The 24088-nt window shown below is 48.4% G+C and overlaps 2 protein-coding genes across 7 annotated transcripts in view; both read right to left on the reverse strand.

The window, feature by feature from the left end:
- The window catches only part of LOC146786090 (uncharacterized), a 68082-nt gene extending 57278 nt beyond the window's left edge, over positions 1-10804 (reverse strand). Inside the window, exon 1 of the mRNA XM_085635160.1 lies at positions 10532-10804. The gene's annotated coding sequence lies outside the window, so the exon portion shown is untranslated. The remainder of the gene's footprint in view (positions 1-10531) is intronic.
- LOC146786089 (eukaryotic translation initiation factor 4 gamma 1-like) overlaps positions 1-24088 on the reverse strand; it is a 582378-nt gene that overhangs the window by 523984 nt on the left and 34306 nt on the right. The gene's annotated exons all lie outside the window — the stretch shown is intronic.

Consider the following 24088-nt stretch of genomic DNA (forward strand, 5'->3'; position numbering starts at 1 on the left):
TTCTCTATTCTAGGGTTTAAGACCCTAGCCCTGACCGGGTCTTTGAAAACCTCTGCCGCATGTTTGGTGACCCCTTTAAGCATGGGTAATATGGCAGTAGATTTGTCTGCGATGTCAAAAGTGTCAAGTAGGAAGTCTTCCTCAACTGGATCACTGTGTAACTCCACCCCATGATAGTGTGCCGCCCGTTGAAGCAAGTGGTGGAACCCCAGGGAGTCCTCTGGTGGAGATGGCCTGGATGGATAAAGATCATCCTGAGGCACATCTGGGACATCTGGATTATGATAATCCTCCCATGGGTCTGGTGTTCCGGAGGAGTAGGGTCCTGAGGGGCATCTGTTGGATCATAGTATGGATCCCCTTGGTCATCAGGGTCTGGGGACGGGGTTGGAGAGCGATGAGGCAAGGGTGGAGAAGGTGGGGGCGGAGGTGGAGGAGGTGGAGGAGGCAGAGGTGGTGGGGAGGGTACTCTGAAAGGAGATGTGGCAGAGTCCTTCCGTTTTGGAGGTGGAGGAGGAGCTGGCGTGTCTAAATGTCTTTTTCTTGAAGACAAAGTCAAATGTCCAGTCTTTGGATCCTTTGTTAAAGTCTTTTGTCGAGGATCTGGCGTGAATAGTTCCTCCGGCACCGATTCATCTGTCGGTGCCGATGTTTTCGGAGCCGACGGCTTCTTCGGGTCATGCTTTTTCGGGGCCTACGATTTTTTGTTCGGTGCCGAGGCAGCTTTCGGCACGGGAGTGTCGGTGGCGAGGGATTTATGTTTGGTCGGCACCGAGAGGCCAGGTTTCGACACCGATGGCTTCGGAACGGAGCTTGTGGTGGATTTCTTCGGTGCCGAAGTGTGTTTTTCGGCGCCGCTAGTAGGCTGGCTCGAGCCCGAGCCGCCGGGAGACTTATGATGCCTCTTCACCGGGCCCGAAGGTGGGGTGATGGAAGCGGTATGTTTGGCTTTGCCTAGGCCCGGAGGCGAAGGTGTAACCGGAGTCTCTTTCGGTATGGGAGTGGGAGGGGGTAGAGTACTCACGACCCTCTGCGCCGGTGTAATCTCCTCCACGTCTGAGTCGTCGGCTTCGGAAGCGCTGACGATGTCTTCCTCCTGTTCGGTGTGCTTCTGTCCCGAAGCTCCGATGTCTTCTCCGAAGATGTCAAGTGGAGCCGAGGTCGATGAGTGCGCCATGGTGCGTCGAGCTCGTCGATCCCGAATAGTCTTTTTCGATCGAAAAGACTTGCAGGCGGGGCAGTCTCGGGCCTCGTGTGCGGGAGATAGGCAGAGCTTGCACACCTGATGGAGATCGGTGTGGGGAAATTTAGACCCACATTTTGGGCACTTCTTAAAGGGAGTCCTTTCCATCGGCCGAGACCGGAGTCGAGATAGGCCCGAAGGCCGCCGCCGATGCCTGGAATCGAGGAAGTGCCGAAGAGAGAGATACAGAAGATGATGTCTGAGAATCTCGATGGACGAGGATTTTTCGTCGAAGGTCGAACTGGAAAGGTTCGAAGCCGGAGCACGAAGTATTACATCCGAGCCCGATGGCGGAAAAAAACAATCAGCCGAAGCCCATGCGCAGTACGGACCGAAGGAGGAGTCACCGAACTCGTGACTTCCAAACATTGTCCAAGAAGAAAAACAAACTGCAAACATCCGGGCCCAACACCAGATGGCGATCTATGCTAAGTGTATAATCTGCAGCTCATATGCCTCGAACATGCTACTTACCAGTATGCATCTGTTCTTGGCATGTAGAGCAATAGCATATGAAGCTGGATGCCCTGTTTATCACAGAGACCTGGATCAGAGCGGATTCAGCTGTGGAGATAGGTCTTGCCTGTCCAGACGGTTTCAAAATTATACATATACCTAGGGAGGAGGGCATAGGAGGTGGAGTAGGGATGATTTTTAGGGAAGACCTCAATTTCACTCTGTTACATGTAGACAAAATAGAGGGAATTGAACTGATGGGCTTCGCGCTTCAGGCAGCTAGAGGTCATCTCCTCTCAGGCTTGCTGTGCTATCGTCCTCCGGGGAATAATACTGCACATCAGCCCCTTTTAAATACCATCACCAACTTATCCCTATCTCACTCCAATATGGTCATTTTGGGAGATTTTAATTGGTGGGAGAATGGTAGCTCAAAAAATCAGCTGAGAGATCTGACAGACACCTGCCAATCTCTCGGTCTACAACAACTAGTTACCTCCCCGACTCATCAGAGAGGACATATCCTCGACCTTTTATTTGCAAATGATTCAAGGGTAGAACTCCTAAATATCTACCCCCAAACGTGGACGGACCACTACCTAATACTTTTTACAGTACGGTCAGTTCTTCCCACCGCCCAATCCAACACCGTTGTGCAGTACCGGAAAAGGAGAAATTGGTCCAAATTAGCAAGGACAGGCGCTCTCCTGCTAATGCCCTCGGTGAGCCTTTTTCAGAGCCTATGTACAGTGGAGGATAATTATAACACCTACCAGAAGTACGTCACAGCTGCATTAGATGAAGTGCTCCCCATAAAAAGACTCCAAATTAGAAATAAAATCTCAGCGCCTTGGTACACAGAAGATCTGAGCAACTCAGACTTCAATGCAGGAAGGCAGAAAGAACATGGAGGAAGAGCTATCTGGATAAGGATAGGGCCACCTTTAAGATAACTTTGAGGAGGTACAAGTCGTGCATTTTGGAAAGCAAGGCTAATTTCTATGCTCAATCCATCTTGCAAGCCCCAAACAAAATTACGGAGCTCTTCAGAATTGCTAGAACCATCTCTGCCCCACCCTGTCTGGAGAATAGAGTCGAAGCTTCACAAAATCTGTGCGATGAGATTGCCACTCATTTTAAAGACAAAGTGGCCAAGATTGTCGTCCGCTTTAAGGACAATGAGGTGACGACCCAGAACCCTGGTAACAAGACATCTAAGGGGACCCTGGACCACCAACACTCCTTGGTCTCCTTCTCTGTTATGTCGGCCTCTACTTTCGACTCCTTGGTCAGTGGCATCTCCTCCGGCTCACCCCTTGCCCTCTCCCCCAGAAAGTGTGGAAGACCTATGGTCATCTCACCTTTCCCTGGTTGCGTCAGATCTGCAACCAATCGTTGGAAGTATGGTCGGTTCCAGAAAGTTGGAAGCAGGCTGTGGTGTCTCCTCTTATTAAGAAGCCCTCTTTGGACCCAACTAATCCGGCTAACTTTCGGCCCATCTCCCTCCTTCCCTTCCCAATCAAGATCTTGGAAAGGGTCGTGAGTAGAACTCTTTCGGAATTTCTTGAAGAGTACCAGCTACTAGACAAGGACCAGTTTGGTTTTCGCCCTGGTCACAGGACGGAGTCGGCCCTGGTCACGATGCTGGACAACATGCGAATGCGGGCTGACACCGGGAGCACCGCGGTTTTAGTGCTCCTGGATATGTCAGCCGCATTCGACACAGTGAGTCACACTGTCTTGTTGGCAAGACTGGAGGATCTGGGTATAAAGGGCCGGGCACTGCAGTGGCTCCGCTCTTATCTGACAGGGAGGCAGCAGGTGGTGACACTGGGGTCGTTTACCTCTTAGAAATCCCACGTAGCCTGTGGAGTACCACAGGGTTCCAGCATCAGCCCCATTCTCTTTAATATTTACCTGCAACCATTGTTTGCAATTATCAAAGCGTCTGGGGTTGAGCTGGTAAACTACGCAGATGACACACAACTGGTATTATCGATGGAGGGAAAACAGGAGGTGTCTCTGGAGCAATTTCAAAACTGCATGAGCCTGACAACAGATTGGCTGCGACGTAACTCCCTGCAGTTCAACGGTGACAAGACCGAGGTGTTGTTCTACTCACCGCTAAATCAGATCCACCGTCTGCAGTCGGAGTTTAGGCTTGCTCCAGATGAGGCCCCACTGGTTCCAGCAAATACCATTCGTAATCTTGGCGTCTTGTTCGATAATGATCTGCAATTGAACTCGCAGGCGAACAAGACAGCCAGTGTGTGCTTCGGACTAATACGGGTACTCCGTAGGATTCTTCCATTCTTGCCAGGGGATATGCGTGCTCTGATTGTAAGGAGCACAGTACTCTGCAGAATGGACTACTGTAACTCTCTGTATCTGGGTGCCCCCCAGTATATTCTGCTGGGATTACAGAGAGTACAGTCGGCTGCAGCAAAGTTGGCGCTAAACCGCAGACGCGACGCCTCTTCCACTCAGGCGCTGCGCGAGCTCCACTGGCTGCCAGTCAGAGAAAGGATCCTCTTTAAATCTCTCTGTCTGATTCACAAAGCAGCACATGGGAGGGGTCCAATTCCCCTGCAGGAGAGATTTTCACGCTATCTCCCCCCGAGACAGCTGCGTTCCTCCAACGCTAATTTGCTGTCACAACCCAGATTCAAACGTGTCAGGCTGGGGGGGAGGGCATTTAGTGTGGCAGGTGCTCGGCTATGGAACGAGCTCCCTCCGAGATCAGGCAGCTAGATTCCTTAATGGAATTTAGAAAGAGTCTTAAGACCTGGCTCTTTCCAGTAGCCTGATTGCCTACGTCGTTGCCTATTCCTCTCAGCTCAACCTCATCAACTGTTTTTGTCAAGCGCCAGGATACCCGTAGGGTGATAGTGCGCTATACAAGATCATATACAATACAATACAATACAATACAATAGAGTTGTATACTTTAGCAAAGATCGCTATCTGGTGTTGGGCTTGGATGTTTGCAGTTTGTTTTTATCAAAGAAGTCTTTGTTAGTCACAAGATAAGTGACTCCTTATGGTGACAGTGCGCATGGGCATCGACTTCATCCCCAGATTGTTTTTCGCCATGAAGGGTAATGATGGAGTTAGTAGGAAAGTAGAAAAGGATCTCCATGTGTAATCTATCTAAGTAAGATATCCCATTAGATATCTGCGGATAAAGGTATACAGGGAGGTGGGTGGGCGTATACAACTCTATATGCCAATTACAGCTGCCTACTGGTAAGTAGTATTTTCTGTTCAAGGCATACGAGCTGTAGATTGTATACTTTAGCATAGACAATAGAAGTTTTCCTCCTTAGCGGTGGCAACCTGTATCGGTTACAGTGGTCTGAAAAAGTGTTCTCAATACAGCCTGGCCCACACTAGCTTGCTGCTTTGCTTGCACATCTACACAATAGTGTAGACACAGTGAAAGTGTGTGGGGTAGACCAAATTGCTGCTTTGCAGATGTCATCTAGGGGAATGTTCCCTAAGAATGCCATAGAAGCCCCTAGTTTGCGTGTGGAATGAGCTCTAGGGGGAATGGTTAGCGTGTGTTTAGCTTGGAGAGCATATTTGGACGCATTTAACAATCCATCTTGCAATTCCTGTTTTTGAAATGGGATTGCCCTTGTGAGGTGGGGAGAAAGATACAAAGAGTTTAGTCTTTCTAAAAGGTTTAGTTCCTTCTATGTAGTATAGTAACGCCCTTTTGACGTTTAGTGTGTGAAGAGCACGTTCTGCCACTGGGTCTGGTTGAGGGGAAGAAACTGGGAGTTCAACAGACTGATTAAGGTGGAAGGCAGAAACTACCTTGGGTAGAAATTTTGGGTTAGGCCTAAGAGCCACTTTACTATGATCCATTTGTCAAAATGGTTCTTGCATGGTTAATGCCTGGAGTTCACTAACACTCCTGAGTGATATGATTGCTACCAGGAAGGCTACCTTTCAAGTGAGGAACTAACTCACATTTGTGTAGAGGTTCAAATGGGGGACCAATGAGCCTGGTAAGGACAATATTGAGGTTACAGGCTGGGGAAGGTGGATCTCTAGGTGGAATTATTCTTTTAAGTCCTTCCATAAACACTTTGATAGCAGGAACTCGAAATAAAGACAAGTGTTGTCTGTTTTGGAGGTAAGCGGCTATTGCAGCTAGATGCAGCTGTATAGACGTATATGCCAAATTACATTGTTGTAGATGCAAGAGATAACAGATAATGTTTTGAATGAAAGCATCAAGTGGGTTGATTATTTGTACAATGAACAAATCGCTTCCACGTTACTGAATAGCATGCTCTTCTGGTAGAAGGTCTAGCCTCTTTGATGACGTTCATACAATCTGCTGGGAGATTGAGGTATAAGCTAAACAGTGGTTCCGTTGGGTGAAAGAATTTCTTTACGCATTAAGCATATTCACACGTTATTTAGATAATATGCAATGTTATGCTGTAAACAACACACCAAACAGTTCGTATGTAATTCCAATTCTTTATATATAAATTACGTCATTCATATATATATGCATCTATATCTTATGAGAGGCCGTCAGCCAACAGTGTAAGGATAAAAAGTGACACAGTGAAAAAATAAGTGCTCAGTGACAATGTGCGTGATATGTACAATAGTTTTGAAATCTAGAGAATTTGAACATGGCCAGCAGGATTGAATATTTATAGTAAAGCTGCGTGATGGAGAATTCCTTTTAACGCAGGTTCTATGTACTGGTCCAAATATAAGTCGACGTTTCAACCCTTGTGCTGCACTAATGTAAGGTCAGTACGGGTCTTCATCAGGACATAAGGCAAGTAGTGACGGCCTTATTGTGATAAGGAGTGATAGCCCTCCGGCGAGATTCTCTGGAAGGGCTTCAATTGGATAATTACGTTGCAGGGGGCCTCAGTGGTATATCAGATGAACCACAAGTCAGGTATCAATCGATGCTCGTCAATTATATCTCTTTAGGTATGCAATGCCGTCTCTATTCTTGGCGCTTCTCAATAGATCATGCGGGCGGCAGGCAAAGATTTCTCTGCTCGTCAAACCGAAGTTAACTCACTAGGACGGCAGGCAAAGAGTCCGGGCTCGTCTGTGGCATACGGCAGCAGTGAGATTGAGGTAGCCAAACTCTAGGACCTTAGGAGCCAGATCGCAAGATTGATTTGATTGGGATATGGATGTCTCATCTCTCCATGGTTCTGTGCAAGACGTTTGGGTGAGAGGTGTAGTTTTTGATGAGGAACTACTTATAATTTCAAGAGGATTGTTAACCATGGTTGTCAGGCCCATGTTGGAGCAACTAGGATCATTGAGAGAATGCTGCTCGAGTTTCCGAACCACTAACTGAATGAGTGGGAGAGGCGGAAAAGCTTAAGCAAATTTGTCTGACCAGTTCATCCATAGCGCATTGCCTTTGGACAATGGGTGTGGATACCTGGAGGCAAAGTTAGGGCGTTTTGCATTGTGATGTGTGGCGAACAGATCTATGTCTGGGTGTCCCCACATTTGAAAGATTGGAAGAAGAACTTGAGGATAAAGTTCCCATTCGTGGATATGTTGTGTTTGTCGACTGAGCAGATCCGCGATCTGATTGTGTACTCCTGGGAGATGTTACACGAGGAGGTATATCTTTTGAGGAATAGCCCATCTCCATATTTATTTATTTTTATGTTTTATAGAGCGCAAACACGACCCGTGAGGGTATCAGAGCGCTTTACATGGTTAACAAGGGAAAAACAATAGAAAAAAACAGTAAAGTCTCCAAAACACAGAAATATAAAATATAAAAGGGGGGGGAGGGATGAGGGGAGCATGGGGGCAAAGGGGACACAAATGAGAGGTTAAAGTTCAAGCTAGGGTTGGCGGAGACCGTGGCCCCCTGGGGTCTCGATGGTGTCCGGTTGTAGAGTTGCGGAAGACGCAATAGTCTTGAAATCAAGCAGCAAGTCATAGCGGCTGAGAAGGGGTCTTAGTTCAGGAATTTACCCATGAGGAAGGTTTTGGCCTCCTTCTTGAAGCGAGCTAGGGAGGGGATTCTTCTGATATCGGGCGGGAAGGAGTTCCAAATTCTGGGTGTTTGCGCTAGGCGTGAAAGTTCGAGTGTGTCCCCCCTGCTTTTGAATGTAATACAATGTTGTCATGTAGTTTGTACATATTAGGAAAGGTTTGCCTAGTAGCAAAAGTTGGAAAGACTTTAGTGCTAAAAAGATTGCTAGTAACTGCAGGTGATTTATGTGGAGTTGTTTGTCAAAGGGGTCCATAAGCCCTGAACAATTTGACTTTGTAGATGAGCTCCCCAGTCGGTGAGCGACGCGTCTGTTAGTACTATTTGTGAAACCAGGTTGAGGAACGGCTGCTCTTTGGAAAGGTTTTGTGCATTCCACCACTGCAGAGAGCGATGTGTGCAGCCGTCCACCAACACCAGATCTGTCAGTTGACTTTGAGCATGGTTCCACTGATGTGCTAAGCATTCCTGCAAGGAACGCATCTGGAGTCTTGCATAAGGGACGAAGAGGATGCAAGAAGCAATTATCCCGATTAACTGCATAAACACTCGAGGTGGCAACGAGTGTTGAGGCCGAAATTGTAATATTAGAGCCTGCATGGAGTGAATCCTGCCTGGATTGAGGTATGCTAGAGCTTTTGAGGTGTCTAGAGTAGCCCCTAGATACTGTTGTATGGTGGATGGTTGAAGGTGAGACTTGTCGAGGTTTAATGTGAAACCTAAGTCGTGAAGTAGATTTATAGTTGTGTGTGTGCTGTACACAACTGTTGTGGGATTTGGCTTTTATGAGCCAGTCGTCCAGGTAAGGGAACACATGGATGTGTTGCCTTCTTAAATGAGCTGCTAACACTGCGAGGCATTTGGTGAAGACTCTGGGTGTCGTGGTTACTCCGAATGGAAGGACTTTGAACTGATAATGTTGTACGTCCACCATGAACCTGAGATACTTTCTGTGAGAGGGGTGAATAGGAATATGAAAGTAGGCGTCCTTTAGATCCAGAGTGGAGAGGAAGTCGCCCTGTTCAAGTAATGGGAGCACCTGATGGAGTGACCATGTGGAAGTGGTCTGATTGGATGTAGAATTTTAGGGGTCTGAGGTCTAATATTGGCCTGAGAGCGCCGTCCTATTTTTGGAATCAGAAAGTAGAGTGAATAAACCCCTGTGCCCTGTTGGGGTAGGGGGACTGGTTCTATTGCATTTTTGTGTAGTAGAGAGAATTTCCTGTTTGAGGAGAGTCAAATGTTCTGCAGACAATGGACGGTGTTTGGGAGGAATGTGTGGGGGAGTGGACGCGAGTTCCAGGCAGTAACCATACTGGACAATTTGTCTTACCTACTTGTCTGTGGTGATGGAATTCCAGACAGGTAGGAACTGTGAAAGGCATCCCCCGACAGGTGTGGAATGGTTGGGGGAAGCTCAGGGAAGTCACTGCTTGGTGGTAGGGGAGCTGCGGGTGTTATTACCCCAGCCTCTGCCCTTGTAGTTACCCCTGTAACCTCCCCTAAATTATCCTTTGGAAAAGGAGCTCTGATTGGGGCTTTTGTAGGATGAGGATGGGCGATCTGGTGTGTTGGTTTTAGAGCCCGCCCTATAAAAGAAGCGTTGAAAGGAGCCTCTAGAAGATAACTGCAAGGCTGCCATAGACTTAGCAGTTTCGGTGTCCTTTTTCATCTTTTCTAAAGATGTGTCCACTGCAGGGCCAAAGAGGTGCTCTTGGTCGAAGGGCTGATTAAGGATACTGGTTTGCACCTCTTGTTTAAATCCAGATATCCTGAGCCAAGCATGCCTGCTTAACAATACGCTAGTATTGACTGCGCAGGACGCAGTGTCCGCTGCGTCTGGAGCACATTTTATTGATGTGTTCGTGATTATTTTGCCGTCCTGTACAAGGTCATTGGCCTGGTGTGAGAAAGTGCCATCTTTCTTGCATGGTATGCCCCACTTTTTGCTGAATTGCTGAATGTACTTTGACTGAGTGTGCCCTGGACTCCTGCCAATCAGGTGCCCAGGGCCTATGTTCCTTCCCTAAAACAAACCAAACCCAAATTGGCAAACCTTGGCCACATGTCAGCCCCTGGTAAATGGTACCCTAAGTACCCAGGGCGTTGTGACCCAGGAAGGCCTCTAAGAGCTGCAGCACTCCTTGTGCCACTCTTAGAGGCCCTGTACCCTTACACACACACACACTGCCTTTGCAGGCTGAGTGTTTGGGTGCAAGACAAAAACAAAGTCGACATGGCACACATCCCTGTGTGCCATGCCCATCACATACACTGCCATGGCATACATCAGTCACCCCTCTAGCTGGGTGCCTTATGCCAATGGTGTGGGCACAGGAGCAAGAGCCCTGTGCCCCTACAGTGCCCAGGTCCATTCCTGAGCCCTGTAAGTGCAGTGCTGCCATTTAAGAGTACATGGTGCTGCGAGCTCGTCAAACACGAGCTCCACAGCACCATAATGGCAACACTAAAGACTGGGAAGTTTGGTATCAAACTTCTCAGCACATTAAACCCACACTGATGCCAGTGTGGGATTTAATGTACCCAGCACCACAGAGGGCATCTTAGAGGTGCCCCCTCGAACCTAACCTACAAATCCACGTCTGCTCTGAGGCTGCCTAGGCTGCCACCCAGCAGACATGTTGCTGGACCCCTGGGTAGGAGAGCCCCTGCTCTCCTGGTCCTGCAACAATGCACATCCTGGGTGAGGTGCTAAATCTCCTCCCCCAGGATGGGCAGGGGGAAGCTTCAAAGGCATGCCGCCTCTGTGAGCTTCCCCAGGCCCCTGCAACCCCCCACTCTGGCGGGAAACTTTGGCCGGAAACCCCAAATAAGGACAGGGGATGTGCCAGCCTGCCAACCCCACCCCTCAGGTGGGGGAGGCAATGTGAAGCACATCTCCGGGCTCTAGCCATCTTGAAGATGGGGAGCCCTACCCTATCAGGACTAGGCTACTGCCCCCCTCCCACAGGAGAGAGGCAGGATAGGGGGTGTACCCACCCCAGGACGGGGACCCATTGGTCCCTGCCCTTCACCTACCTGTAACGCCCCTAAATCTAGTATTTAGGGGCACCCTGAACCTTCCTTCCCCAGATTCCAGATTCCAAACTACGAAGAGCAAGAAGAAAGAAGACCTGCCCTGCAGCTGCTGAAAAGAGGAAGACACCAACTGCTATGGCCCCAGCCCTACCGGCCTGTCGACCCTCGAACCTGCTCCTGCTCCAGCCCGGCATCTCTTGTGGCTAGCAACCTCACCAACCCCGGAGGACCTGGCTACCTTTTGGCTCTAAGCCCCTGGGACTCCCATGAGTAGAGGCTCTACTCGAAACCTATCTCTAACCCCTGGCAGCAGCCCGGAACCGCGAACCCAGCACACTCTGCACCAGCCGAGCCTGGCCAGTGCCGGAGTGAACAAAGACCACGAGGACGACCCCACGGCGACTGAGACCCCGAGTCCGGCACCCAAGGACCTCCCTCGACATTCCTGAAGAAGCCTGCAGCCTCAGAACCAGGTTCCCCCCCAACCGCGATCAACAGAGGGTAAGATTTCCCGACACCTAAAGGCACCCCTGCACGCGGCGCCCCATGGCCCCCTGTGCCCAATCCCGGGGTACCTACCTATCCTCCAACTACCCAACTTACCTCTCGAAGTGGTGGTGGCACCTGAAGAGTCCTCGTCCCCGAGCTTGCAGTCTTTTTCCTAACCGGAGATTTCCCATTGAAATCCATTGAGCGCCCGAAGGCTCAAAAGCACTCTGCACCCAGCCGCCCGAGTGGCCCTAGCAGTGAAAACTCTACTCCTTCCTACTTCCCCACTTGCCCTGAGTAAGTGACCAGGAGCCCAGCTCCCACAGCCGCGTGGCTTGCCAGTCAGCAGCCACCAAACAAGGCCCCCCTATCCCTCATAGGATAACATTACTCTCTCTGCACCCGGCCGCCCTAGAGCCGCTGAGGGTGAACCAACTGTACCTACCTGACCCTGACCCTGGGAGACCCCTGAGTCTGTGCCCAGAACTTCAACTCTGCCAGTCGAGTACTTACCCTGAAACCGCAAACTCTATTTTCCTCATAGGGTAACATTGACTGGCTTTTTCCTGAAATTTCTTCTAAGTGTGGACTTTTCAAATCTTCAAATATTCACCAAAAATCAGCCAAGTGACAAAAACGAATTTACTCACCTGTTCTTAGGTGAGCTCCCAGTGCTGGATCTTGGTGCCCAACACTGACTCTGAAAAATCCCTACAACTGTACTTACCCTTAACTCAATTTTCTTCCATAGGAAACCATTGACTGTTTTTCTGTGAAATTTCTTCTGTGTCGATTTCTGCAATCTTTAAATATTCTTCAAAAATCGTATAATATCTGAAAACGTAATTACTTACCTGTTTTGGATAAAGGTCCCAGTACTGAGTCTAGGCACCCAGTACTGGATTACAAAAGTAACGAGAACATACTGTACCTGTAACCTGCATTTTCTTCGATAGGGAATCATTGACTGTTTTCTCAGAAATATTTTCTAAGTGTCAACTTTTAAAATAGCTAAATATTAGTTAAAAATCATTACAGTACATAAGTCGACTTTCATCACTTGATTCTGAGAACTGACCCAGGACTGAATCTAGGGTCCAGTCCTGGAATTCCAAAAGTAATCTAAAAAGTAATCTGTTGCAAATAACTTGAATTTACCATTGAGCTCAATGTAACTGTTTACTAAAGGTCTATGGCATATTGCAAAAGTATTTATATGAAACATCTACTGTTGAGAAATTATATTTTAACTCCAAGTGTTGGTTCTAAAATAAAACAAGCATATATTTTTTATATATAAACCATTGGCCTACAGTTCAGTTATTGAGTGTGTGAAACCATTTGCTGACTGTGTGTACAACAAATGCTTTACACTGTCCTCTGGTACTGCCTTACTGCTCGACCAAGCTACCACTTTAGAGAGTAAGGTTACACCTAACTTTAACCTCTGTCAAACCCTGGGGGACTGTGGACTCTGTACACCCTGTACCTATTAAGAAACAGTATATACAGAGCCACTTTCTCACACCTGGTCTTTGTATTGGTCTGGTAGGTGTTGAATGAGCTTTTCCAGCTCATAGTGAGCTCTATCATACCTTGCCCAGAGAGCTTGTGTGTTGGCTATTCTCCAATAGTTTGCAGCTTGAGACGCCATACGTTTGCCTGATGCGTCTAATAATTTGGATTCTTTATCTGGGGGGGGCGTCAACTGAACCTTGAGATTTGGCCCTTTTACGTGCATTAGCCACTACCAGGGAATCTAAAGGAAGCTGATCCTTAATGTATATGGGGTCACTGGGAGCAGCTTTGTATTTTTTGTCTGTCCTTGAGTTAAGAACCCTAGTCCTAACAGGGTCCTTAAACACTTCTGGTGCGTATTTAATTAGACCTTTTAACGTTGGTAGGATGTGTGAGGTTTTTTGTGGCTGAGCAAAAGTTGAAGAGAATATCCTGCCCTACAGGGTCTGAATGTAAATTTACTCCGTGATATGTTGCGGCCCTATTGATTAGTTGGGCAAAACCTATATTATCGTCTGGTGGGGATGGCTTGGAGTGATGAAGATCTGTGTCTGTAACGTCAGGATCTGTATTATAGTCTGTCCATGGCTCCTGTGTGTGTGTCGGAGAAGGGGGGGTCATCATTGTCATCATTATCTCGTTGTCAGACTTTGTCATCATCCCCTTGTTCGTCCCCATCACTATCCTCTGGTTGTGAACGTGGAAGGAAAATGCTACTTACCAGTATGCATCTGTTCTTAGCAAGTAGAGCTGCAGATCTACACTGTGCATAGATCGCCATCTGGTGTTGGGCCCGGATGTTTGCAGTTGTTTTTCCTCTTGGAAAGTCTTTGGAAGTCACGAGGTATGTGACTCCTCCTTTGCATCGTATTGCGCATGGGCTTAGGCTCCATCCTCAGATTGTTTTTCACCAGCAGGGAATGATGGAGCGTAGTAATAACAGTAAAGATGCCCATGTGTGCTGTTTCTAAATAAGATAAGCTGGAACAGATAAAGGTAGCCGGGGAGGCGGGTGGGCGTGTGTAGATCTGCAGCTCTACATGCCAAGAACAGATGCATACTGGTAAGTAGCATTTGCCTTTTGAGGCATATGAGCTGCAGATTACACACTGTGCATAGATTATATAGCAGTACCCATCCTTAGCGGCGACCACCCGTATCTGTTGCAGCGGTTTGAAATAATGTTTTGAGTACAGCCTGGCCCACACTAGCCTGTTGCTTAGTTTGCACATCTACACAATAGTGTTTAGTGAAAGTGTGCGGTGTTGACCATGTAGCTGCTCTGCAGATATCTAATGGGATGTTCCCTAAAAATGCCATTGAAGCCCCTATTTTACGTGCAGAGTGGGCTTTAGGGGGAACGGATAGCGTTCGTTTTGCTTTGTGGTAGAAAATCTGAATGCATTTGACAATCCATCTAGCTATCCCGGACTAGGAGATGGGGTTGCCTTTGTGTGGTGGTGAGAAAGAGACAAACAGTTGTTTGGTCTTACGAAAAGGTTGTGTTCTCTCGATTTAGTACAGTAAGGCTCGTTTGACATCTAATGTGTGAAAAGCTCTTTCTGCAACAGTTTGTGGTTGCGAGAAGAATACTGGTAGTTCTACAGATTGGTTTAGGTGAAAGGGAGAAATTACTTTAGGGAGGAATTTTGGGTGAGTACGGAAAACAACCTTGTTACGGTGCATCTGGAGAAAGGGTTCTTGAATGGTAAGTGCTTGTATTTCACTAACCCTTCTGAGGGAAGTGATAGCTACAAGAAAGGCGGTTTTCCATGTTAGGAATTGAAGACGATATTTAGGTTCCATACAGGTGAGGGTGGCACTCTTGGGGGAATTATTCTTTTGAGGCCTTCCATGAAGGCTTTAATGGCAGGTACTCTAAAAAGTGATGGATGATGCCTGTTTTGAAGATAGGCTGCTATGGCTGCAAGATGCAGTCTAATGGACGTATAGGCTAGATTGCATCTTTGTAGGTGTAGTAAGTAGCCTATGATGTGTTGAATGGACACATCTAGGGGATTGATGGTATTGTTGTGGCAATAGACAACAAAACGTTTCCACTTGGCTGCGTAGCACGCTCTAGTGGTGGGTCGCCTGGCTTCCTTAATGACGTTCATGCAGTCAGGGGGAAGATTTAGATAACCGAATTCTAAGATTTCAAGAGCCAGATCGCAAGTGTTGAGCTGAGCTGGGTCCGGGTGCCTGATCTCTCCATGGTTCTGGGTTAAGAGGTGTAGCTTTTGGTGTGGTACTACAGAGAGTTCCAGCAGTGTGGTGTACCACGGTTGTCTGGCCCAAGTTGGAGCTACTAGGATTAGTGTGAGGGAGTGTTGTAGTTTGTGCACCACTAATGGAATGAGTGGGAGAGGCGGAAAAGCGTATGCAAATCTGCCTGCCCAATTCATCCATATCGCATTGCCTTTGGACAATGGGTGTGGGTATCTGGCGGCGAAGCTTGGGCATTTGGCGTTTTCGTGGGTGGCGAAGAGGTCTATCTGTGGATGCCCCCACATTTGAAAGTACGGGTGAAGAACTTGCGGGTGGAGTTCCCACTCGTGGAATTGTTGTGTTTGTCTGCTGAGCAGATCTGCCATAGTGTTTTGGACTCCTGGGACATGTTGGGCTAGGAGAAAGATTTGCTGGGGTATGGCCCATCTCCATATGCTCTGTGCTAGATGAAAGAGCTGTGGAGAGAGTGTGCCGCCTTGTTTTTGTACATAATACATGGCTGTCATGTTGTCTGTGCGGACTAAGACTGTCTTGCCTGAAATCTATGTTTGAAAAGATTTTAGGGCTAAAAATATGGCTAGTAACTCCAGATGGTTGATGTGGAGTAACTTTGGTTGAACTGTCCATCTGCCCTGCATGGTGTGATGTAATAGGTGAGCTACCCAGCCGGAGAGCGATGCGTCTTGTCAGTACTATTTGAGGAACCGGGTCCAGGAACGGTCGCCCTTTGGAAAGGTTTTTGGTGGTCCACCACTGCAGAGAGCGATGGGTACGACCGTCTACCAACACCAGATCTGTTAATTGACCCTGGGCCTGGTTCCTTTGGCGCACTAAGCACTCTTGGAGAGGACGCATCTGGAGTCTTGCGTGAGGTACTATGAATATGCAAGAGGCCATCATTCCTATGAGCTGCATGAACACTTGAGCTGGAAGAGAGTGTTGTGGCTGAAATTTGGAGCGTAGAGCCTGAATGCTTGCTATTCTGGCAGGACTGGGGTAGGCTAGCGCTCTTGAGGTGTCTATAGTGGCACCCAGATATTGTTTTACGTGGGACGGTTGGAGATGGGACTTTGCATGGTTTACTGTGAAGCCCAGTTGGTGAAGTAGCTGGACAGTGGCGTGCGTGTGTTGTACACACTGGTTGTATGAACTGGCTTTTATTAGCCAGTCGTCTAGGTATAGGAAGACATGGATGTGTTGTCTCCGCAGGTGTGCTGCCACTACTGCTAGGCACTTGGTGAATACTCGTGGTGATGTTGTGACTCCAAATGGGAGTACTTTGAATTGGTAGTGTTGGTCGTCCACTACAAATCTGAGGATCTTCCTGTGAGCGTTATGCACAGGAATAGGCGTCTGAGGTCTAAAGTGGTCAGGAAATTGTTGTGGGAGAGCAGTGGAAGTACCTGCTGAAGTGTTACCTTGTGAAAATGGTCTGAGTGTATGTATCTGTTTAGGGGCCTGAGGTCTAGGATGGGCCGTAGAGTCTCGTCCCTTTTTGGTATGAGAAAATATAGGGAGTAGACCCCCATATTTTGTTGGTTGGTAGGAACCTGTTCTATTGCCCCCTTTTGTAGGAGGGAGATTACCTCCTGTTTTAGTAGTGTTAGATGTTCCTGTGACATTGGGCGTTGTCTGGGTGGAATGTTTGGGGTGTAGATATTAGTTCTAGGCAGTAGCCTGACCAAATTATTTGTTACCCATTTGTCTGAGGTGAAGGTAGTCCAGACAGGAAGGGCATTTTGGAGTCTGCCCCCGACTGGAGTGGGATGGTCTGGGGGGATCGGAGGGGAGTCATTGGGTAGGTGCGGAGGCAGAGCGGGCGGTGTTTGTCTTGCCTCTGCCTTTATTATTGTTGCCTCTGTAGCCGCCTCTTTGGTAACCCCCTTGTAAAGGTGGATTGGGTAGGGGCCTTATATGAAGTGAAAGCGGTGTCAGAGGAGTAGCCTCTGGATGTGCTCCGAAAGGAAGAGCGGCGAAAGGAGCTCCTGGGAAGGTGCGATTGTAAGGCTCCCATAGACTTCGCCGTATCGGTGTCTTTTTTCATTTTTTCTAGGGCCTCATCCACTTTTGGGCCGAACAGATGTTCCGGGTCAAAGGGGTGGTTCAGGATGGAAGCTTGTACTTCTGGTTTAAAACCTGAGATCCTTAGCCAGGCATGGCGACGGAGGAGGATGCTGGTATTAATGGCTTTGGAGGCGGTGTCAGCTGCATCTAGGGCACAGCGGATGGAGGTATTGGTAATGGTTTTGCCCTCCTGAATTAACTCATTTGCCCTATTTTTATATTTGTCAGGGAGGTGTTGCATTATGGCTTCTAGTTTGCCATAATGGGCCCTGTCGTATCTTGCCAGTAGTGCTTGTGTATCAGCGATGCGCCATATGTTGGCAGCTTGGGATGCAGTGCGCTTTCCCGATGCATCCAAGAGTTTTGACTCTGTTAGGTGGTGGTGCCTCGCCTGATGCTTGGGAGTTTGCTTGCTTTCGTGCTGTAGACACTACTAGGGAATCTAGTGGTGCTGGCCCTGATTTAGGCGGGATCTGTCAGGCGGCTTTATATTTTTTGTCTATGCGCGGGTTAATGACCCTGGCTCTGACTGGGTCTTTGAAGATCTCCGGCGCGTGTTTGACAACTCCTTTGAGCATGGGCAGTATGGAGGAGGCCCTATGCGTGGTGTCAAAAAAGTATCGAGAAGGAAGTCCTCCTCCACGGGGTTGGTATGAAGATCCACCCCGTGATAGTGTGCAGCCCTTTGGAGTAAGTGGTTGAACCCTAATGAGTCTTCTGGTGGGGCTGGTCTCGAAGGGTAGAGATCATCTTGCGGGATGTTAGGAATGTCAGGGATGTTATAGTCGTCCCATGGGTCTGGGAGCCTGTGGGAGTGGGGTCCCCTGTAGGTAGGTCATGGGGTATGTCCCGAATGTCATCATAGACGACATCATTATCATCCGGAGAGGGTGCGGGGGAATGATGAGGTGGGGGGGGACGGTGGAGGCGGTGGAGAAGGTGGTGAAGGCATTCTGAAAGGGGAGGTAGCAGAGTCCTTCCTCTTTGGAGGTGGAGCAGGGGCAGGCTTTTCCAGCTGTCTCTTTTTGATGCTGAGCATCAAATGTCCGGTTTTAGGGTCCTTGATCAATGTCTTTTTCAAAGGATCAGGTGTAAAAATTTCTTCAGAGACTGGTTTGTCCGTGGGCGCCGAAGGCATCGAGGCCATAGGTTTTCTCGTTTTAGAGTCTGCGCTAGTCCTCTGTTTGGAACTATGCGGCCTGGAAAGGGCTGTCTGTTTACTCGGTGCCGAGATGGTTTTTGGCTTCGAGCTATCAGTGTCCGTGGTCTTGTGTCTTTTGCTCGGTTCCAGGGATGGTGTCGGTACCAAGGAGGTGGAGCTGGTTTTCGGCACCGAGTGTTTCGGTATGGAGCTCGGTGCCGAGGGGGCGGCAATTTTCTTTTTGGGCGTCGGTGCGGAGGAGTGCTTCTCGGCACCGACGGTGGGCTGGCTCGAGCCCGAGCTGCCGGAAGGCTTAATAGGCTACTTTACCAGTCCTGAAGGTGCGGTGTGGGAAGCAGTGTCTTTGGTCTTGCCTAGGCCTGGAGGCGAAGGCGTGACCAAAGCCTTTTTCGGTGCCGTCGAGGGTGTGGGGGGAGGGGCTTCGGTACTCATGACCCTCTGTGCTGGAGTGATGTCCTCCACATCTGAATCGGCTTCGGAGGCGCTGACAAGGTAGTCGGTGTGGTGTTCTTCTGGAGCGTCGACGCCTTCCCCGAAGATGTCGTCTGGAATCGCCGTCGACGAGTGTGCCATGGTTCTTCGTGCCCTTCGGTCTCAAATGGTTTTCTTGGACTGGAAGGACTTGCACACCGGACAGTCTCGAGCCTCGTGTTCAGGAGAGAGGCAGAGGTTACATACTTCGTGAAGGTCGGTGTGGGGGAATTTGGACCCACATCGAGGGCACTTCTTGAAGGGAGACCTTTCCATTAGCCAGGACCGGAGCTTGGGTAGGCCCGAAGGTCTTGATCGATGAGAGCCGCGCCGAGTGTGGAGATCGCGATCGAAAACAATACCGTGAATTGTGGTGAGCATTGCGCGTCGATTGGAGAACTGGAAACTGTTCGGAACCGGAGCGCGATGATCACATCCAAGCCCGATGGCGGGAAAAAACAATCTGAGGATGGAGCCGAAGCCCATGTGCAATACGATCCAAAGGAGGAGTCACATACCTCGTGACTTCCAAAGACTTTCCAAGAGGAAAAACAACTGCAAACATCCGGGCCCATCACCAGATGGCGGTCTATGTACAGTGTGTAATCTGCAGCTCATATGCCTCGAACAAGAGTGTTCTGGAGAGTATACTGGAGAGATCAGTAGATTGGGATCAATCGGTGGAGAAGTTGTAGGGGGTGGAGAGGTGTTAGTGCCCATGTCCATTTTTTTTGCAGGAGCTGGTGAATTTTGCAAATGGTCCAGTGTCCTCTTTTTAGGTTGTTTGGAAAGAATATGACCAGTCTTTGGATGAATATAAATTGTTTTCTGGTTTGGATCTGGTACAGAAAGTTCTTCAGATCCAGTGATTTTCGGTGTCGAAGATTTTTCCCTATGAGGTGTCTTAAACTGTTTAGGAATAGGGACCGTGTCTGGTTTGGAAGATTTTTCCCGCTCCAAAAGACTTCGGTGTAGGTTTCGGCTCAGGAGGCTTTTGTTTTGGGTGTTTAGGGGTCAAAAGGTTTATCCTTGGATTAGTTCAATTCCGAGGTTTTCGGTGTCGAAGGTTTATCCTTTTGCTTTGACTCCGAGGGTTTGTCCTTTAACACTTTTGGCGCCGGAGGGCTTTCCGGTGCCGATGGACGAGGGTGTGGCATATCGGAGGGCTTGGAATTCGGTGCCGGAAGTGTTTTTCGGGACTGGAGTGTGGTTGGCTCGGGACTGAGCCAAAAGGTTTGTCTTTGATTTTCATAGCCTGGACCAAGGGTGGGGCATTTGAAATGTTCGACCTTTGTGGACCTGGGCCCTGTGGCGAAGGTGTTACCGGAGCCTTTGGTATGGGCTTGGGATGGGCAGGGGTCTCGGTACTCATGGTCCGCTGAGCTGGGGTGACTGTCTTCGAAGTCTGAGTCATCCGCTTCGGAGACTGAGACCTGTTCCTCCTGGGATCATTCTGGAAGGCTGTCGGGCCTGGATGGAATATGTCCGGAATAGAGCCGCTTCCTCTAGACATTTCGTGGCATCGAGCCAGACGATCACAAATGGTCATCTTAAACGTGAAAGATAGACAAGCCTCACAGGTATCCGCTCGATGTTCTGGAGAGAGGCAAATATTACACACTGGGTGTAGGTCCGAGTGTGGAAATTTAGCACCACACTGGGGATATTACTTGAAAGGAGTCCGTTCCATCAACTTCCGTTGTGATCGGCGCGGGTAGGCCCAACGGCCCGCGTCTACGTTTATCAAAGTTTTTTGATCGTAGAAGATGCGCGTCGCGAAAGGGAAACGCAATTGAGACAATACCGTCGAGTGGTAAGTGCTTGCGCGTCGAAGGGGGTTTCGATAATGACACCAACCCGGTGAGCAGCAAGTCACATCCGAACCAGATGGGGGAAAAAAACAATCTGGGGATGGAGTCGAAGCCCATGCGCACTGTCACCATAAGGAGGAGTCACCCATCTCGTGACTAACAGACTTCTCCGACAAAACAAAACTGCAAACATCTGAACCCAACACCAGATGGCGATCTATGCTAAAGTATACAATCTACAGCTCATGCCTCAAACACATGTATTCTTTCTGCTGCGTTAGGTGAAAAACAACCCAGAGTGTTAGCCCTTAAGATGTAGAGGTGTATAATGTATGGTCAGTATGAGATCCTCAGTCAGGTTTGTGTGTCACCATGGCAGGTGTGCCCATTTTAAATGCTTGCTTGAGATGGAAGGGGGGGGGGGGGTAGCCACTGGGATGGTGCAGGTGGGCAAGGCCCGCACTCCAGGTTGTCAACCCACTGAATTGGAGGCAAGATGATATGCATACATGGGAGTGGTGGTACTAGGCCCCACCCCCACTGCGGGAGGGATGGAAATGTTATGCAATGTCACAAGGCAATTCCAACAGCTTATGTATATTTGTAAATTGTTGCATAGTATTGAGTAGTGTGTGTTTAATAAATGTACTCTTTCTTTTATAAAGCAAAGTACAGACTGGACAATCAATTTTTGAGTGTTAGTTCTGCGTACTAGTAAATGGCGATTACTAGCCCACACCACCTCCCTTGAGTAAGCCTTAAACTGCTCAGCAACGCTACCCTCAGAGCCAAGTGCTACAATGGGGTGTTTAGTTCCCAGTGAAGGGGTGTAGACCATGTTGCAGCGTTACAGATGTCAACTACAGGGATGTTTCCTAAGAAAGCCATAGTAGCCCCTAACTTGCGAATAGAATGCGCTCTAGGGGGTACAGTTGGAGCTCTTTTTGCTTTTGCATAACAAGTTTCAATTAATTTAACAATCCACCTAGCAGTACCTGATTTGGAGATAGGATTGCCCTTCTGTGGTGGTGCAAAAGCAACAAAAAGTTGTTTGGCCTTACAAAATGATTGTTTTTTTGATGCAATATAAAAGTGCTCTTTTGACATCTAAGGTGTCTAGAGCTCATTATGCAACAGAATCAGGTTGCAGGAAGAAATCAGTTAATTCTACTGACTGATGTATGTGAAACGCAGACACTACCTTGGGTAGAAATTTGGGGTTTGTACGAAGAACCAATTTGTCTCTGCAGTTGGAAAAAAGGTTCTTCTATGGTTAGTGCCTGTAGTTCACCCACTCTTCTCAGTGAAGTGACTGGAATGAGGAAAGCGGTTTTCCAAGAGAAACTGTGGCTCACATTTATACATGGGTTCAGAAGGTGGCCCCATTAATCTGGTAAGGACTATGTCAAAATTCCACGCTGGGGCAGGTGGGAGCCTTGGTGGTATGACTCAAGTCCTTCCATGAAAGATTTAACTACGGGCGATAAATGTTGCCTACTTTTTAGATACACAGCTATTGCAGCGTGATTGTGCCAGATGGAGGTGTAAGCTAATCCTGACTGCAGCAAGTGTAACAGATAGCAGATGATTTTTTGCATGGAAGCATCAAGAGGGTTGCTGTTATTGTTATTGCAATAAATAACAAAAGTTTCTCCATTTAGCTACATAACAGGCTCTCGTGGTAGGCCTTCTGGCCTCCCTGATGATGGTCATGCAGTCTGGTAGAAGGTTTAGATAAACTCGGACTTCAGGAGCCAGATCGCGAGGTTCAGTTGTTTGGGATCTGGGTGTGATTTCTCCATGGCTTTGTGTGAGGAGACTGGATGTTAGGTGCAGCTTTTGATGCGGGACCACAGACAACTCCATGGTTGATGGGCCCATGTGGGAGCTACTATGATCAGTGTGAGGGATGTTTGCCTGAGCGTCCGAACCACTAATGGGATGAGTGGGAGAGGCAGAAAAGCATAAGCAAATATCCCTGACCAGTTCATTTACAGTGCATTTCCCTTGGAGTGCGGTTGTGGGTATCTGGAGGCAAAGCTTTGGCATTTTGCATTTTGTGTGGCAAACAGATCTATCTAAGGGACTCCACAACTTTGGAAGTATGGGAGGAGAACCTGAGGGTGAAGGTCCCATTTGTGTATTTGCTGCTTGTCTGCTGAGGTCTGCAATCAGGTTGTTGCCTCCTGGGAGGTGTTCCACTAGGAGATGGATTTTGTGGTGAATGGCCCACCTCCAGATGTCTTGGGCTAAGTGGGACAGATGGAGAGATTGTGCCCCCCCCCCTCTGTTTTTGTATGTAATACATGGCTGTCATGTCTGTACGAACTAAGACAGCTTTGCCCACCAGGTGAGTTTGAAATGCCTTGAGAGCTAGAAAGATTGCAAGACGTTCTAGATGGTTGATGTGGAGCAACTTATGGTGTTGGCTCCATAAGCCTTGCACTGTGTGGTGCTGAAGATGAGCTCCCCAGCCAGTGAGGGACGCATCAGCTGTTAGTGCTGTCTGTGGAAGCGGGTCTATGAAGGGCCGTCCTCTTGATAAATCTTGTGATTCCACCACTGCAGAGCGATGAGTACGGCCGCTTACCAACACTAGATAGGTTAACAGACCCTGTGATTGGTTCCACTGACTTGCTAAGCATTCCTGAAGGTGACGCATGTGCAGCCTGGCATGGGGAACGATGATGCAAGATGCCATCATTCCCAGTAGGTGCATATATATCTGAGCTGGAAGTGAGTGATTGGATTGAAACTGGAGAACTAAAGCCTGAATGTTGCGAATTCTGGCTTTGTTGGGAAAGGCTAGAGCCTTTTGAGTATTTAGGTGGCTCCTAGGTAGTTTTGAGTAGTGGCAGGTTTGAGTTGTGATTTTAGCACATTGACTGAAACTCAGTTGACGTAGTAACTGAATTGTCTGTGAGTGTGCTGGAGACATTTTTGATATGTACTGGCTTTGATGAGCCAGTCGTCCAAGTAGGGGAAGACATGGATGTGTTGTCTTCTCCTGTGGGCAGAGACTACCGCCAGACACTTTGTGAAGATGCTGACCAGCTATCACATCTGAGAAATTTGCGATGAGCGCCATTGATTGGAATACGGAAATAGGCATCCTTTAAGCCTAGAGTAGACAGAAAGTCGTCCTTTTGCAGAAATTAAGTTAAGTACTTGTTCAAGTGTTACCATGTGAAAATGGTCTGACTATGCAAAGATTTAGTTGAGGTCCCAAATTGGTCAGAGAACCGTTCTTTTTGGATATTAAAAGTAAAAGGAGTACATGCTTGACCTGAGGTGTTGTGGTGGCACGGGCGCTACAGCCCCTTTTAGGAGACAAAACCTCTTGTTTGAGGAGGTGTAGGTGTTCCGGTGACAATTTGTGACTTTGGGGGAATGTTGGTGAACTCCAGGCAGTAACCAGAACGGATAATTTCCAGCACCCACCTGTCTGTTATGGACAGCCAGACAGGTAGGAAATCTGAAAGTCGCCCCGACAGGTGGGGGAATGCAGGGGAGTCGCTAGTTTGTGTTGGAGGGGGAGGTGTGTGTATTTGAGCCTCTACCTTTGCCGTTGTTGCCTCTAACCCCTCTGAAGTAACCCT

This window comes from Triturus cristatus, chromosome 11, assembly GCF_964204655.1.
Source record: "Triturus cristatus chromosome 11, aTriCri1.1, whole genome shotgun sequence".
NCBI classification, from domain to species: domain Eukaryota; kingdom Metazoa; phylum Chordata; class Amphibia; order Caudata; family Salamandridae; genus Triturus; species Triturus cristatus.